This window comes from Ambystoma mexicanum, chromosome 4q, assembly GCF_040938575.1.
Source record: "Ambystoma mexicanum isolate Mex_15411 chromosome 4q, UKY_AmexF1_1, whole genome shotgun sequence".
Taxonomy (NCBI): Eukaryota; Metazoa; Chordata; class Amphibia; order Caudata; family Ambystomatidae; genus Ambystoma; species Ambystoma mexicanum.
Genome location: NC_090928.1, coordinates 756,864,997 through 756,880,882, shown reverse-complemented (window position 1 = coordinate 756,880,882; position 15,886 = coordinate 756,864,997). Strand labels below are relative to the sequence as shown.

The 15,886-nt window shown below is 60.4% G+C and overlaps 1 protein-coding gene across 1 annotated transcript in view; it reads right to left on the bottom strand.

Moving 5' to 3' along the window:
- Positions 1-15,886, bottom strand: part of NDUFAF5 (NADH:ubiquinone oxidoreductase complex assembly factor 5) — a 534,186-nt gene that overhangs the window by 269,166 nt on the left and 249,134 nt on the right. The window lies entirely within an intron of this gene.

The following is a 15,886-nucleotide window of genomic DNA, read 5'->3' as shown; positions in this document are numbered from 1 at the left end:
TGGTGCTTGTGTGTGTGGGCTTGCATGGCACAGGATGTGGAGGAATGATTGTCAGGTGTGACATGGATGTCGATCGGAACACTGCGACAGTTGGCGGAGGTGTACACATGCATGCAAGTGTGGTGGTGTGTGTGCATGTGTAGTGTACTCCCTATGTTGCATGTGATGTGTGGATGACCTTTGGCTGCTCATGCTGTTGTATGTGAATGGATGGTGCTGGCTGTTGCAATACGCCTGTGGTATGGCTCATGTGTGCAAGTTGAAATGACGTGTTTTGGGGATTGTGATGCCATGTCTGGAGGCGGGGATTCCACTGGTGCTAGTGGTGCAGTGCAGGATCTGGGACAGGAGGCAGCACAGGCCGCCGCGGAGGTGCCTGTGTGCAATCCTGTCCCTGCTCCTGTCACTGCATCATCTTGCACCAGCGGGGATGCCTACCTCCAGACCCATTCTCAGGGAGGGGATTGGCTTACAACACCTGGCCTTCCTCTCCCTGCGGATGTGGCTATCCTGCACCAGGTTGAGCCTGTCCAGGGTGGGGTGGCGTTGCGTCAACGGGCCATGCGAGCTGACCTGCAGTCTTTTCATGATGAGTCTGCACGTCTTCTTGCATGGCTGGTTGACTGCGTTGACCCACTGGGACAGCTCACCAGGGCTGGATTCCTCCGTTTCCTGGACCTTGTTCCGACCCCCTCCTCCACGGAACCCCCTATGCCCCAGTCGTCCTCCATGCCATCTTCCCACCCATGTGTCACCTGGGTGCCCTGTGGAGCTGCCTCCGACCGTGCGGCCAGGCTGGTGGACAACAGATCCCTGCCACAGTCGGGAGTCGGACGTCCAGCAGGGGTGGCCACATCAACAACTGCACCCCAACTGGAGGAGGATGTGCAGGCACCATCGGACAGGCCACATGGACAGCAGCAGCTGCAGCAGCAGGAGGCTGTAGGTGGGAGCCACGATAGCTCGGGGCCTTCAACATCGGAGGGGCAGGCTTTGGCCGGAGGGCAGGAGGACCCTGGATGGGAAGTGTCTTCCGTGTGGCAGCGGTTGGGCCACGCCATAGATGCGGAGCGGCAGCGGGCGGAAGAGGCGCGGCTCACGATGGTCAGGGCGGAGAACTCCATGCGGAGGGCCCTGAGGCGGGCCGAGTGCCTCGAGGCAATCCGCAGGGAGTTGGAGGTGAACATGTCGGCCTCCCTGCGGACCCTCGGGGCCATGGAACAGGACCGCCTCCGGGACATAGACGAGGAGTTCGATGATGCCCTGGCCCGGAACACCACTAAGTGAGCCGCTGGACTGGCCCGCCGCCATTGTATATAGTTATTTAGTGATAGGTTTCCTTTATAGTTTATTTTTATTTGGAGTCGACGGACACTGCTCCACCTTTTGTATATATTTCCATTTTAGATAGGTTTTTTGGTAGGTTTCATTTCTTCTGTTGGGATGATGGACCCTGAATACTTTGTACATAGTTGGACTTTGGATTTGGATATTTTTTTTACTATGGATATTTTTTTCCATGGAGCAATGGTTTTCATTTTCTTTTTTCCCTTCATTTCCTTTTTATGGACTTGAACTTTGGAAGAATTTTTTTAGGATTATCATTTATTGATTTTAATTTGAAAAGGGACAGCCAGCTTGATTTTGTTATTTTTTTACTTGTGTATTTTGTTTCATTTTGATTGCCATTACTGTTGTTATTAATACATTATTTGGATTTTTTCATTCTTCAATGTGTGGTTTCATCTCATTGTTTTCATGCATGTCATGATATGGGTTTTCAGGTTCACTTGCAACCATTGTGTGTGTGTGAGACACATGTGTTGATTTACATTGTTTCCATTGGCGTAGTATCATGGGTGCATGTAATACTTGGTTGTGTCTTTGGGCTGTGGTGGCTGGCCATGAGGCCCATGCTTGAGGATTGTCAGGGCCTGTGGGCAGGGGGACATGGGTGGGGGCCTGGTGGGGGATGCCCATGGTGGCTGGGGGGTGGGGGTGGTGGGAGACATGAGTGGGGGCCTGGTGGGGGATGCCCATGGTGGCTGGGGGGTGGGGGTGGTGGGAGACATGAGTTGGACATGAGTGGGGGCCTGGTGGTGCTGCCCCTGCACTGCTGGGGGGTGGGGGTGGTGGGAGACATGAGTGGGGGCCTGGTGGGGGATGCCCATGGTGACTGGGGGGGGTGGGGGTGGTGGGAGACATGAGTTGGACATGAGTGGGGGCCTTGTGGTGCTGGCCCTGCACTGCTGGGGGGTGGGAGACATGAGTGGGGGCCTGGTGGGGGATGCCCATGGTGGCTGGAGGGTGGGGGTGGTGGGAGACATGAGTGGGGGCCTGGTGGAGGGTGCCCCACACTGCTGGGAGGGGTGGGGTTGGTGGGAGACATGAGTGGGGCCCTGGTGGTGGCTGCCCATGGTGGCTCGGGGGGTGGGGTGGTGGGAGACATGAGTTGGACATGAGTGGGGGCCTGTGGTGCTGGCCCTGCACTGCTGGGGGGTGGGGGTGGTGGGAGACATGGGTGGGGGCCTGGTGGAGGCAGCCCCACACTGCGGGTGGGGGTGGGGGGAGACATGAGTGGGGGCCTGGTGGTGCTTCCCCTGCACTGCTGGGGGGTGGGGGTGGTGGGAGACATGAGTGGGGGCCTGGTGGAGGGTGCCCATGGTGGCTGGGGGTGGGGGTGGTGGGAGACATGAGTGGGGGCCTGGTGGAGGCTGCCCATGGTGGCTGGGGGGTGGGGGTGGTGGGAGACATGGGTGGGGGCCTGGTGGTGCTGCCCCTGCACTGCTGGGGGGTGGGGGTGGTGGGAGACATGAGTGGGGGCCTGGTGGGGGCTGCCCATGGTGGCTGGGGGGTGGGGTGGTGGGAGACATGAGTGGGGGCCTGGTGGGGGATGCCCATGGTGGCTGGAGGGGGGGTGGTGGGAGACATGAGTTGGACATGAGTGGGGGCCTGGTGGTGCTGCCCCTGCACTGCTGGGGGGTAGGGGTGGTGGGAGACATGAGTGGGGGCCTGGTGGAGGCTGCCCATGGTGGCTGGGTGGTGGGAGACATGAGTTGGACATGAGTGGGGGCCTGGTGGTGCTGGCCCTGCACTGCTGGGGGGTGGGGGTGGTGGGAGACATAAGTGGGGGCCTGGTGGGGGATGCCCATGGTGGCTGGGGGGTGGTGGGAGACATGAGTGGGGGCCTGGTGGGGGATTCCCATGGTGGCTGGGGGGGTGGGGGTGGTGGGAGACATGAGTTGGACATGAGTGGGGGCCTGGTGGTGCTGCCCCTGCACTGCTGGGGGGTGGGGGTGGTGGGAGACATGAGTGGGGGCCTGGTGGGGGCTGCCCATGGTGGCTGGGGGGTGCGGGTGGTGGGAGACATGAGTGGGGGCCTGGTGGGGGGCTGCCCATGGTGGCTGGGGGGTGGGGGGAGACATGAGTGGGGGCCTGGTGGAGGCTGCCCTTGGTGGCTGGGGGGTGGGGGTGGTGGGAGACATGGGTGGGGGCCTGGTGGAGGCTGCCCCTGCACTGCTGGGGGGTGGGGGTGGTGGGAGACATGAGTGGGGGCCTGGTGGGGGCTGCCCATGGTGGCTGGGGGTGTGGGGGTGATGGGAGACATGAGTTGGACATGAGTGGGGGCCTGGTGGTGCTGGCCCTGCACTGCTGGGGGGTGGGGGTGGTGGGAGACATGAGTGGGGGCCTGGTGGGGGATGCCCATGGTGGCTGGGGCGTGGGGGTGGTGGGAGACATGAGTGGGGGCCTGGTGGGGGCTGCCCATGGTGGCTGGGGGGTGGGGGTGGTGGGAGACATGAGTGGGGGCCTGGTGGTGGCTGCCCATGGTGGCTGGGGGGGTGGGGTGGTGGGAGACATGAGTTGGACATGAGTGGGGGCTGGTGGTGCCGCCCCTGCACTGCTGGGGGGGGGGGGTGGTGGGAGACATGAGTGGGGGCCTGGTGGAGGCTGCCCATGGTGGCTGGGCGGTGGGGGTGGTGGGAGACATGGGTGGGGGCCTGGTGGAGGCTGCCCCTGCACTGCTGGGGGGTGGGGGTGGTGGGAGACATGAGTGGGGGCCTGGTGGGGGATGCCCATGGTGGGTGGGGGTGGTGGGAGACATGAGTGGGGGCCTGGTGGGGGATGCCCATGGTGGCTGGGGGGTGGGGGTGGTGGGAGACATGAGTGGGGGCCTGGTGGGGGATGCCCATGGTGGCTGGGGGGGTGGGGGTGGTGGGAGACATGAGTTGGACATGAGTGGGGGCCTGGTGGTGCTGCCCCTGCACTGCTGGGGGGTGGGGGTGGTGGGAGACATGAGTGGGGGCCTGGTGGGGGATGCCCATGGTGGCTGGGGGGTGGGAGACATGAGTTGGACATGAGTGGGGGCCTGGTGGTGCTGCCCCTGCACTGCTGGGGGGTGGGGGTGGTGTGAGACATGAGTGGGGGCCTGGTGGAGGGTGCCCATGGTGGCTGGGGGGTGGGGGGAGACATGAGTGGGGCCTGGTGGAGGCTGCCCATGGTGGCTGGGGGGTGGGGGTGGTGGGAGACATGGGTGGGGGCCTGGTGGAGGCTGCCCCTGCACTGCTGGGAGGTGGGGGTGGTGGGAGACATGAGTGGGGGCCTGGTAGGGGATTGCCCATGGTGGGTGGGGGTGGTGGGAGACATGAGTGGGGGCCTGGTGGGGGATGCCCATGGTGGCTGGGGCGGTGGGGGTGGTGGGAGACATGAGTTGGACATGAGTGGGGGCCTGGTGGTGCTGCCCCTGCACTGCTGGGGGGTGGGGGTGGTGGGAGACATGAGTGGGGGCCTGGTGGAGGCTGCCCATGGTGGCTGGGGGGTGGGGGTGGTGGGAGACATGGGTGGGGGCCTGGTGGAGGCTGCCCCTGCACTGCTGGGGGGTGGGGGTGGTGGGAGACATGAGTGGGGGCCTGGTGGGGAATGCCCATGGTGGCTGGGGGGTGGGGGTGGTGGGAGACATGAGTGAGGGCCTGGTGGGGGATGCCCATGGTGACTGGGGGGGTGGGGGTGGTGGGAGACATGAGTTGGACATGAGTGGGGGCCTGGTGGTGCTGGCCCTGCACTGCTGGGGGGTGGGGGTGGTGGGAGACATGAGTGGGGGCCTGGTGCGGGATGCCCATGGTGGCTGGGGGGTGGGGGTGGTGGGAGACATGAGTGGGGGCCTGGTGGAGGGTGCCCCACACTGCTGGGGGGGTGGGGTTGGTGGGAGACATGAGTGGGGGCCTGGTGGTGGCTGCCCATGGTGGCTGGGGGGGTGGGAGACATGAGTTGGACATGAGTGGGGGCCTGTGGTGCTGGCCCTGCACTGCTGGGGGGTGGGGGTGGTGGGAGACATGGGTGGGGGCCTGGTGGAGGCAGCCCCACACTGCGGGTGGGGGTGGTGGGAGACATGAGTGGGGGCCTGGTGGTGGCTGCCCATGGTGGCTGGGGGGGTGGGGGTGGTGGGAGACATGAGTTGGACATGAGTGGGGGCCTGGTGGTGCTGCCCCTGCACTGCTGGGGGGTGGGGGTGGTGGGAGACATGAGTGGGGGCCTGGTGGAGGGTGCCCATGGTGGCTGGGGGTGGGGGTGGTGGGAGACATGAGTGGGGGCCTGGTGGAGGCTGCCCATGGTGGCTGGGGGGTGGGGGTGGTGGGAGACATGGGTGGGGGCCTGGTGGTGCTGCCCCTGCACTGCTGGGGGGTGGGGGTGGTGGGAGACATGAGTGGGGGCCTGGTGGGGGCTGCCCATGGTGGCTGGGGGGTGGGGTGGTGGGAGACATGAGTGGGGGCCTGGTGGGGGATGCCCATGGTGGCTGGAGGGGGGGTGGTGGGAGACATGTGTTGGACATGAGTGGGGGCCTGGTGGTGCTGCCCCTGCACTGCTGGGGGGTGGGGGTGGTGGGAGACATGAATGGGGGCCTGGTGGAGGCTGCCCATGGTGGCTGGGTGGTGGGAGACATGAGTTGGACATGAGTGGGGGCCTGGTGGTGCTGGCCCTGCACTGCTGGGGGGTGGGGGTGGTGGGAGACATGAGTGGGGGCCTGGTGGGGGATGCCCATGGTGGCTGGGGGGTGGGGGTGGTGGGAGACATGAGTGGGGGCCTGGTGGGGTATGCCCATGGTGGCTGGGGGGGTGGGGGTGGTGGAAGACATGAGTGGGGGCCTGGTGGTGCTGCCCCTGCACTGCTGGGGGGTGGGGGTGGTGGGAGACATGAGTGGGGGCCTGGTGGGGGCTGCCCATGGTGGCTGGGGGGTGCGGGTGGTGGGAGACATGAGTGGGGGCCTGGTGGGGGCTGCCCATGGTGGTTGGGGGGTGGGGGTGGTGGGAGACATGAGTGGGGGCCTGGTGGAGGCTGCCCTTGGTGGCAGGGGGGTGGGGGTGGTGGGAGACATGGGTGGGGGCCTGGTGGAGGCTGCCCCTGCACTGCTGGGGGGTGGGGGTGGTGGGAGACATGGGTGGGGGCCTGGTGGGGGATGCCCATGGTGGCTGGGGGGTCGGGGTGGGGGGATGACATGAGTGGGGGCCTGGTGGGGGCTGCCCATGGTGGCTGGGGGGGTGGGGGTGATGGGAGACATGAGTTGGACATGAGTGGGGGCCTGGTGGTGCTGGCCCTGCACTGCTGGGGTGTGGGGGTGGTGGGAGACATGAGTGGGGGCCTGGTGGGGGATGCCCATGGTGGCTGGGGGGTGGGGGTGGTGGGAGACATGAGTGGGGGCCTGGTGGGGGATGCCCATGGTGGCTGGGGGGTGGTGGGAGGCATGCGTTGGACATGAGTGGGGGCCTGGTGGTGCTGGCCCTGCACTGCTGGGGGGTGGGGGTAGTGGGAGACATGTGTGGGGGCCTGGTGGGGGCTGTCCATGGTGGCTGGGGGGTGGGGGTGGTGGGAGACGTGAGTGGGGGCCTGGTGGGGGATGCCCATGGTGGCTGGGGGGGTGGGGTGGTGGGAGACATGAGTTGGACATGAGTGGGGGCCTGGTGGTGCTGCCCCTGCACTGCTGGGGGGTGGGGGTGGTGGGAGACATGAGTGGGGGCCTGGTGGAGGCTGCCCATGGTGGCTGGGGGCGGTGGGAGACATGGGTGGGGGCCTGGTGGAGGCTGCCCCTGCACTGCTGGGAGGTGGGGGTGGTGGGAGACATGAGTGGGGGCCTGGTGGGGGATGCCCATGGTGGCTGGGGGTGGTGGGAGACATGAGTGGGGGCCTGGTGGGGGATTCCCATGGTGGCTGGGGCGGTGGGGGTGGTGGGAGACATGAGTTGGACATGAGTGGGGGCCTGGTGGTGCTGCCCCTGCACTGCTGGGGGGTGGGAGACATGAATGGGGGCCTGGTGGAGGCTGCCCATGGTGGCTGGGGGGTGGGGGTGGTGGGAGACATGGGTGGGGGCCTGGTGGAGGCTGCCCCTGCACTGCTGGGGGGTGGGGGTGGTGGGAGACATGAGTGGGGGCCTGGTGGGGGATGCCCATGGTGGCTGCGGGGTGGTGGGAGACATGAGTGGGGGCCTGGTGGGGGATGCCCATGGTGACTGGGGGGGTGGGGGTGGTGGGAGACATGAGTTGGACATGAGTGGGGGCCTTGTGGTGCTGGCCCTGCACTGCTGGGGGGTGGGGGTGGTGGGAGACATGAGTGGGGGCCTGGTGGGGGATGCCCGTGGTGGCTGGAGGGTGGGGGTGGTGGGAGACATGAGTGGGGGCCTGGTGGAGGGTGCCCCACACTGCTGGGAGGGGTGGGGTTGGTGGGAGACATGAGTGGGGGCCTGGTGGTGGCTGCCCATGGTGGCTGGGGGGGTGGGGTGGTGGGAGACATGAGTTGGACATGAGTGGGGGCCTGTGGTGCTGGCCCTGCACTGCTGGGGGGTGGGGGTGGTGGGAGACATGGGTGGGGGCCTGGTGGAGGCAGCCCCACACTGCGGGTGGGGGTGGTGGGAGACATGAGTGGGGGCCTGGTGGTGGCTGCCCATGGTGGCTGGGGGGGTGGGGGTGGTGGGAGACATGAGTTGGACATGAGTGGGGGCCTGGTGGTGCTTCCCCTGCACTGCTGGGGGGTGGGGGTGGTGGGAGACATGAGTGGGGGCCTGGTGGAGGGTGCCCATGGTGGCTGGGGGTGGGGGTGGTGGGAGATATGAGTGGGGGCCTGGTGGAGGCTGCCCATGGTGGCTGGGGGGTGGGGGTGGTGGGAGACATGGGTGGGGGCCTGGTGGTGCTGCCCCTGCACTGCTGGGGGGTGGGGGTGGTGGGAGACATGAGTGGGGGCCTGGTGGGGGCTGCCCATGGTGGCTGGGGGGTGGGGTGGTGGGAGACATGAGTGGGGGCCTGGTGGGGGATGCCCATGGTGGCTGGAGGGGGGGTGGTGGGAGACATGAGTTGGACATGAGTGGGGGCCTGGTGGTGCTGCCCCTGCACTGCTGGGGGGTGGGGGTGGTGGGAGACATGAGTGGGGGCCTGGTGGAGGCTGCCCATGGTGGCTGGGTGGTGGGAGACATGAGTTGGACATGAGTGGGGGCCTGGTGGTGCTGGCCCTGCACTGCTGGGGGGTGGGGGTGGTGGGAGACATAAGTGGGGGCCTGGTGGGGGATGCCCATGGTGGCTGGGGGGTGGGGGTGGTGGGAGACATGAGTGGGGGCCTGGTGGGGGATGCCCATGGTGGCTGGGGGGTGGGGGTGGTGGGAGACATGAGTTGGACATGAGTGGGGGCCTGGTGGTGCTGCCCCTGCACTGCTGGGGGGTGGGGGTGGTGGGAGACATGAGTGGGGGCCTGGTGGGGGACGCCCATGGTGGCTGGGGGGTGCGGGTGGTGGGAGACATGAGTGGGGGCCTGGTGGGGGGCTGCCCATGGTGGCTGGGGGGTGGGGGTGGTGGGAGACATGAGTGGGGGCCTGGTGGAGGCTGCCCTTGGTGGCTGGGGGGTGGGGGTGGTGGGAGACATGGGTGGGGGCCTGGTGGAGGCTGCCCCTGCACTGCTGGGGGGTGGGGGTGGTGGGAGACATGAGTGGGGGCCTGGTGGGGGCTGCCCATGGTGGCTGGGGGTGTGGGGGTGATGGGAGACATGAGTTGGACATGAGTGGGGGCCTGGTGGTGCTGGCCCTGCACTGCTGGGGTGTGGGGGTGGTGGGAGACATGAGTGGGGGCCTGGTGGGGGATGCCCATGGTGGCTGGGGGGTGGGGGTGGTGGGAGACATGAGTGGGGGCCTGGTGGGGGATGCCCATGGTGGCTGGGGGGGTGGGGGTGGTGGGAGACATGAGTTGGACATGAGTGGGTGCCTAGTGGTGCTGGCCCTGCACTGCTGGGGGGTGGGGGTAGTGGGAGACATGAGTGGGGGCCTGGTGGGGGCTGTCCATGGTGGCTGGGGGGTGGGGGTTGGTCGGAGACATGAGTGGGGGCCTGGTGGGGGATGCCCATGGTGGGTGGGGGTGGTGGGAGACATGAGTTGGACATGAGTGGGGCCTGGTGGTGCTGCCCCTGCACTGCTGGGGGGTGGGGGTGGTGGGAGACATGAGTGGGGGCCTGGTGGAGGCTGCCCATGGTGGCTGGGGGCAGTGGGAGACATGGGTGGGGGCCTGGTGGAGGCTGGCCCTGCACTGCTGGGGGGTGGGGGTGGTGGGAGACATGAGTGGAGGCCTGGTGGGGGCTGCCCATGGTGGCTGGGGGGTGGGGTGGTGGGAGACATGAGTGGGGGCCTTGTGGGGGATGCCCATGGTGGCTGGGGGGGTGGGGGTGGTAGGAGACATGAGCTGGACATGAGTGGGGGCCTGGTGGTGCTGCCCCTGCACTGCTGGGGGGTGGGGGTGGTGGGAGACATGAGTGGGGGCCTGGTGGAGGCTGCCCATGGTGGCTGGGGGGTGGGGGTGGTGGGAGACATGGGTGGGGGCCTGGTGGAGGCTGCCCCTGCACTGCTGGGGGGTGGGGGTGGTGGGAGACATGAGTGGGGGCCTGGTGGGGGCTGCCCATGGTGGCTGGGGGGTGGGGGTGGTGGGAGACATGAGTGGGGGCCTAGTGGAGGGTGCCCCACACTGCTGGGGGGGTGGGGGTGGTGGGAGACTTGAGTTGGACATGAGTGGGGGTCTGGTGGTGCTGCCCCTGCACTGCTGGAAGGTGGGGGTGGTGGGAGACATGAGTTGGACATGAGTGGGGGCCTGGTGGAGGGTACCCCACACTGCTGGGGGGGTGGGGGTGGTGGGAGACATGAGCAGGTGTGCAGGATAGTCCCCTGTTTTGTGGGCTGCCTGCAGGGGCCGTGGAGGATGTACAGGGTACACCTGTGAGGACCCACCCAGCCTAATCGCGTGTGATTATTCCCGCGCACCCCTGTAATACACGTACCCAGCCAAATCGCGTGATGATTCCCGCGCACCCCTGTAATACACGTACCAGCCAAATCGCATGTGATTATTCCCGCGCACCTCTGTAATACACGTACCCTGGCTAATCGCGTGTAGAACTTCACGCGTACCCCTGTCATACACGTACCCAGCCAAATCGCGTGTGAAAATTCCCGCGTACCCCTGTAATACACGTACCCTGGCTAATCGCGTGTTTCACTTCACGCGTACCCCTGTCATACACGTACCCTGGCTAATCGCATGTAAAAATTCCCGCATACCCCTGATATGCACGTTACCCGCTTTGCGTTCCTTGTTTGGCAGCCCTATCAACTGGTCCAGGGTTAGCGCAGCCCTTTGCGATGATTTAGCGATTTTGATGGCTTTTCCTTGCGCGAGGGCGTTCTTGGGGGCGTTACTGGCGCTGCTGCAGGGTCGCTGCGATACTCTGCGCCATGGCTGGTTTGGGAGCCTAAAATCCATGAATACGCTGTGCGCGGAAATCGGTTTTGGAGCACGCGCCTGGTGCAGACAATCGCATGCGGACACTCTGCGCCAGCCGCTTGCGACACTTTTCTGCGAAATTCTATGAATTACCCTGATAGTCTTTATATAATTGATATTCAAAGGTATGTACACTATCACAATAACGCACTTTGTACTCGGAAATCAACAATGGTAAATATATACAATTCTAAAGTGGTACCACCAATATGATCAGATCTCATTAAAGTGCATCAACTATACTGTTAGAATGTCACACAGATCAATAACAAGGAAACCAGCAATAGAGATAGGAAGGAAAGCAAGATGCTTGACAGAATGCTTGCCCCTACCCTGGACACAGTTCTGTGTGGAGATCCCCCCCCACCTGGGCATCCTGTAAAATAAAGATATAGCACAAGCCCAGTCCATATATTGATCAATAGCCTTATTCTCTCCTATAATGTTTTTACCACCCCCAATGTACCTGGTGGAGTAGAGTTCTTCAAAGAAGCGTCGACAGATCCTTCTTGAATGACCCCCTTTCAAGAAGGAGTCACAGATCGTCGAGAGGCGTCGAAGAAGGTGAACTTGGCGTCGACGGCGTCAATGAGAAGTTCGAGGGTGCCGAGACCATGGCGTCGATCCAGGCGGTGCTTGTCAGCGACGTCCTACGAGGATGAGGTGTGCGGGGCACCTCGGCGATTGATTGTTCAGGAACGCAAAGAGTTTCTGAAGAACTGTGGCCCAGCAAGGGCGTCGAGTCGTCGAAGTCTTTGTGACATTCAGGTGGCGGGAAACCCACCGGCGGATTCTCCTCGGCGCGTCGGCAGCCTTGACTCTCTCCGGCAGGATAAAACGGTCGTCGGTGTGGACAAGGGAGTTCTTCGATTCAAATCTTCTTAGGCAAAGGAGCGGGCAGCTCCGGTTGTCGGCGACACGGCGTCAAGCGGTCCCATCTTCTGGGGCAACACGACTTCGACGGGCCTCCAGTGGTTACACAAACCTGCGAACCCTGGTTGACGGCAATGGACTTCGACAGCGGCGAAGTCCTGGTGCTTCACTTCGTTCTCCTCAGCGGTCCTGTCTCGGGTCGGCAGCCTTTCGAGGGTCTGACTTCTAGGGAGCTTCGGCGAAGGTTAGCGGTGCTCGATGGTCCCTCGGAGCACGGGAAGAGGGCGCTTTACCAGGTCCTCTCTCGGATCAGTCTTCGACGAATTTGGCAGCTTTCAGATCAGGTCGAAGCAAATGCAACAGCAAGTCTTCTTCTTCCAGTTGGGCGTCGAGGATCAGCAGTTCCAGTTACTCTTCAAGTGTAGACACAGCTTCTGAACAATTTCCAGTGGTGAGAGGTCCCCAGATATACTATTCTGTCTCTCATCCAGACTGCTGGGTCACGCTCAGCAGCCAATCATACAGAAGGGCATTCATGCAGTCAGTCAGCCAATCTGGCACACAGTGCATTCAGGCCATCCTCCTCCCTCTAAGACACTCACAACAACGAATGTGGATTGGGACAAGTACCCAGCCATTCAACACTACACACTGCATTCAGGCCAGTTTCGGGCAGGGCTGTCTCAGTCTTTGTCTCTCATACCAGAAACCAGACAGCCACAACAAGAAGTGCATATTGGTCGCACACTCCATTCACCCAGCTCCCACCCACATGGTGTACCCACAACATACAGTCACTGGGAAGGCTCCAGCCAGTCTGGACTGGACTTCACAACAACACCATATATGGAACTTCCACCCAACAGCCAGTCAGGGGGAAGGTACAGAGTCAGGGCTTCACAGGACTTTGGGAAAACAAGGTAATAGGCAATAGAAAGCAAGAGGCCACAGGGGCCATCTTGTTTACTATCAGGAATCAACTGATTCCAATGGCAGGGGCTGGGTATCCCAACATGGAGGATACTCAGAGCACCTGTCAAATTCAGCATGGAGCTGCCACCAGCATATACCCTGCTCTGCGGGCCACCCCCAGGAGCCCAAAAACATACACTAGGGGCACAGGGTTGTACCCCCACCCATGGGTGCCATAAGGGTATCCATGGGTCTGTACACCAAACCAAAAACAGGAAGAGCTGCACTGCCAGGAGTCCCACATGGACTCCTGGTGAGAAAACAATACAGAACACAATGAAAAAGGATTACAGGACAAGGACAGGGAGGCCCTGTTCCTCCAATGCATTTCCAGCATCACACATGGTATGAAGTGGGGTCATAAGGTTCCACAACAAAGGGGTCTATGAAGGGGGTTGAGGAGACAGAGGAGTGGCTTTGGAACCAGATGGAGCTGAGGTGGGAGGGTTGCTCATATAACTTTGAAAATAATGTGGGTGCTTTTCATAAAAGTTGGCCATAAATATAATCCTTTTCATTACCCTGTCTATATCTGCAGATCTCCATTCTTTGGAGCTTGGTATAGTAATATGTTGAGGGGTTAGGCCCATATCCACATCTGTGGGAGGTATAACCTTGGTTTTAGGGGCAGGCTGCAGTTCTTTGGATCTTTTTGAAGCCTTGTCATCCCCATGCTTCTCCTTAAGAGTGTCGGGATCTTTAGAGGATTTTTTATGGTGTTTCCCCCTCCCGCATGGCCAGAAGTGGTCTTTCCAGATTTTTTGGGGCCTCCCGCCTGGTCTGATGCAGTGCGTCAACTTTCGGAGGCAGGATCTGACGCGGAGCGTCGAACTCGGAGCGTCTTGTCTCAGAAGTGGGTTGGGTCACGGCATCGTCGTCAGACAACCGGGTCTCGGTGGTAGTTTGATGGGCGACACCTTTTCCATCAGAGGACGGTTGGGCCCTGCCGTGAGGCGACCGCCAGTGGGAAGGCCCAGAGGACAGGGATTCGGTGGACCGCTCCCTAGGTGTCGACCGTTGCCGATCACTCGACACGTTTGTCGAGTCCCGGCCGGGGCTGATGTGCTTGGTGGTGGGTGTACGTGTTGCACTTTGGCTGCCGGGTGTGGTCCCCACAATATGGCCGCCGGCCTGTCCTACAGGGTCAGGGGTCTGCGCTTGTGTAGCGGAAGCTGCCCTGTTGCCCTCGCCGTCCGATTCGGCGGCGTTGCTGCCATCGCTGAAAGCGCCCTCTACGTCCATGGCTTCGAGCTGCCTGGCGTAGTGGGCCCAGTGCTTTGTGAAGCGGTCCATTAGGGTTTTAGGTTTGAAGAGCCTACAGGCCTGACAAGATGCCTTGATATGGTCTCGAGGGAGACACAGATTACAAGTTAAATGTTTATCTACCCAAGGGAACTTTCTGTTGCACTTGGGGCAGAATTTAAATGGAGTACTCTCCATATGGTCAAATTATGGCAGCGGGGCGAACAATAGGTAGGAAAAGGGGTAAATAATCTGTATATGACCTCCCCCCACTCTCCCTTCTGACTGGGCCAAAGCCTGGCGTGGCCTTCCAAGGCCAAGGGTCCGTTGCGGCAGTCTCCGACGGAAGTCTCTCCGATCCTCACCGGCGTCTTTCTTCGGCATTCAGTGGACAAAGAATAGGAAGAAATCTAACGTAATTAACAATAGATAATTGCTTTATGCCGAAAGGAACTCTGCACACATGCGTCCGACTAGTATGGCGGAAAAAAACAATCTGAGGGACTTACACTCATGAGGTTCAGTGGACGTCACACTAGGGACTGGCACGAAAACAACAACTCTAATACTCTGTAGCTTCCACTAGATGTCGGCCTATGCACAGCATGTGATCTAAGCAGATTCCACAAGCCTCAGAAATATATATATATATATATATATAAAAAAAAGACATAAGTTTGAAACCCAAAATGCCATTTAAATAGAATTCACTACTTTCCTACCAATAACTGAAGGCTAAGTAACAACAGGTACTGCAAAGGAATGGATTCTGTGTTCTTTTTCTCTTAGGCTTCATCAAAGAAGCGGGATTTAAGAGAAGCCTAGGTCACGTAGGTTTAATTCTGAGGAAAGTGATATGACTTGGTCTCTGTAAAAGTACATTCGAAGCAACCTACAATTATGCAGAAACTTTCCGTTTCCTAAAAGCCAATATGCATCCTCTTTAAGCTTCTCAAGTCTTCTACATGAACCATTCCGAGAGCAACTCTTTCTTCCTGGAGCAATTTTCTCTTTCTAGGAGCCATGTAACAGTTTTGTTTTGGAGTGCCTCCCAGTGTTGCTTTCCTGTGGTCCTCGGAACATTGGTGATACTAATGTTACACTAGTCTTCAATTTGCAATGCTACTCATGTGTCCTTAACTGGTGGCATTTCGCTTTTATATCTCATAGTTGTCGAACTAGGTCTACCCCACCACTAGATCTGGCCTTGAAAATGGGAGCTTTCATATTTTGTGGCCTGGTTATTTGTTTTTTCAGTTTCCTCTTTCTGCCTTTGGATTGATACACAGATATAATGAAGAAATTGGATTTAGAGGTAGTTTGACGCCTTACTGATATGAGTAACCGTAACAACAGTGGATTTAAGCACATTGTTTGGGCCTGGTGATTCTTTTGAAGCATCAAATCCTGACTCCCGCATCCTAGATTGGGTCAAAAGTGTTTGGTGTTGCCGATTCCTTGCTTGTTTGCTGCTTCTCGGTTTACAGGCTTCCAGAATTGGTCAAATTACTCAATCCCTGCCATTCCGGCAATTTCAATCCTCTGGGCCTACACTTATGTTATCAGTTCCAAGAATGATGTTCATAGGTTGAAGCAGGATTAGATAGAGAGACAGTGATGTAAACTTAAGTTGGTATTAGGGAAAGAAGGAAACTAAGTAAGGTGAAAGGGGCATCCAGAAAAAGAGTTATCTTTATTTTATTGGTGATTTGTAATGCCCCAACATGCAATACATGTTTATTTTAGGGTAGAGAAGAAAAGCAGTGGAAGAAAGGGGAGGAAGCATAACAAGGAATGGAGTACAAAGGATCTATCAGACAGCTCCAAAGTCACCTTTCTGAAGTGCTGAGGGCTGATAGTTCAATAAGTGTCATGAGCTACTAGATCTAAGGGAGGGATGTAATCCATATGTACTAGACTATGACTGAAGAGAAAAGTAGGAAATGGTAGGAGAAACAATTAATAGTGAAAGGAGGAAGATCTTTCTTAAAATGTGTGGGATA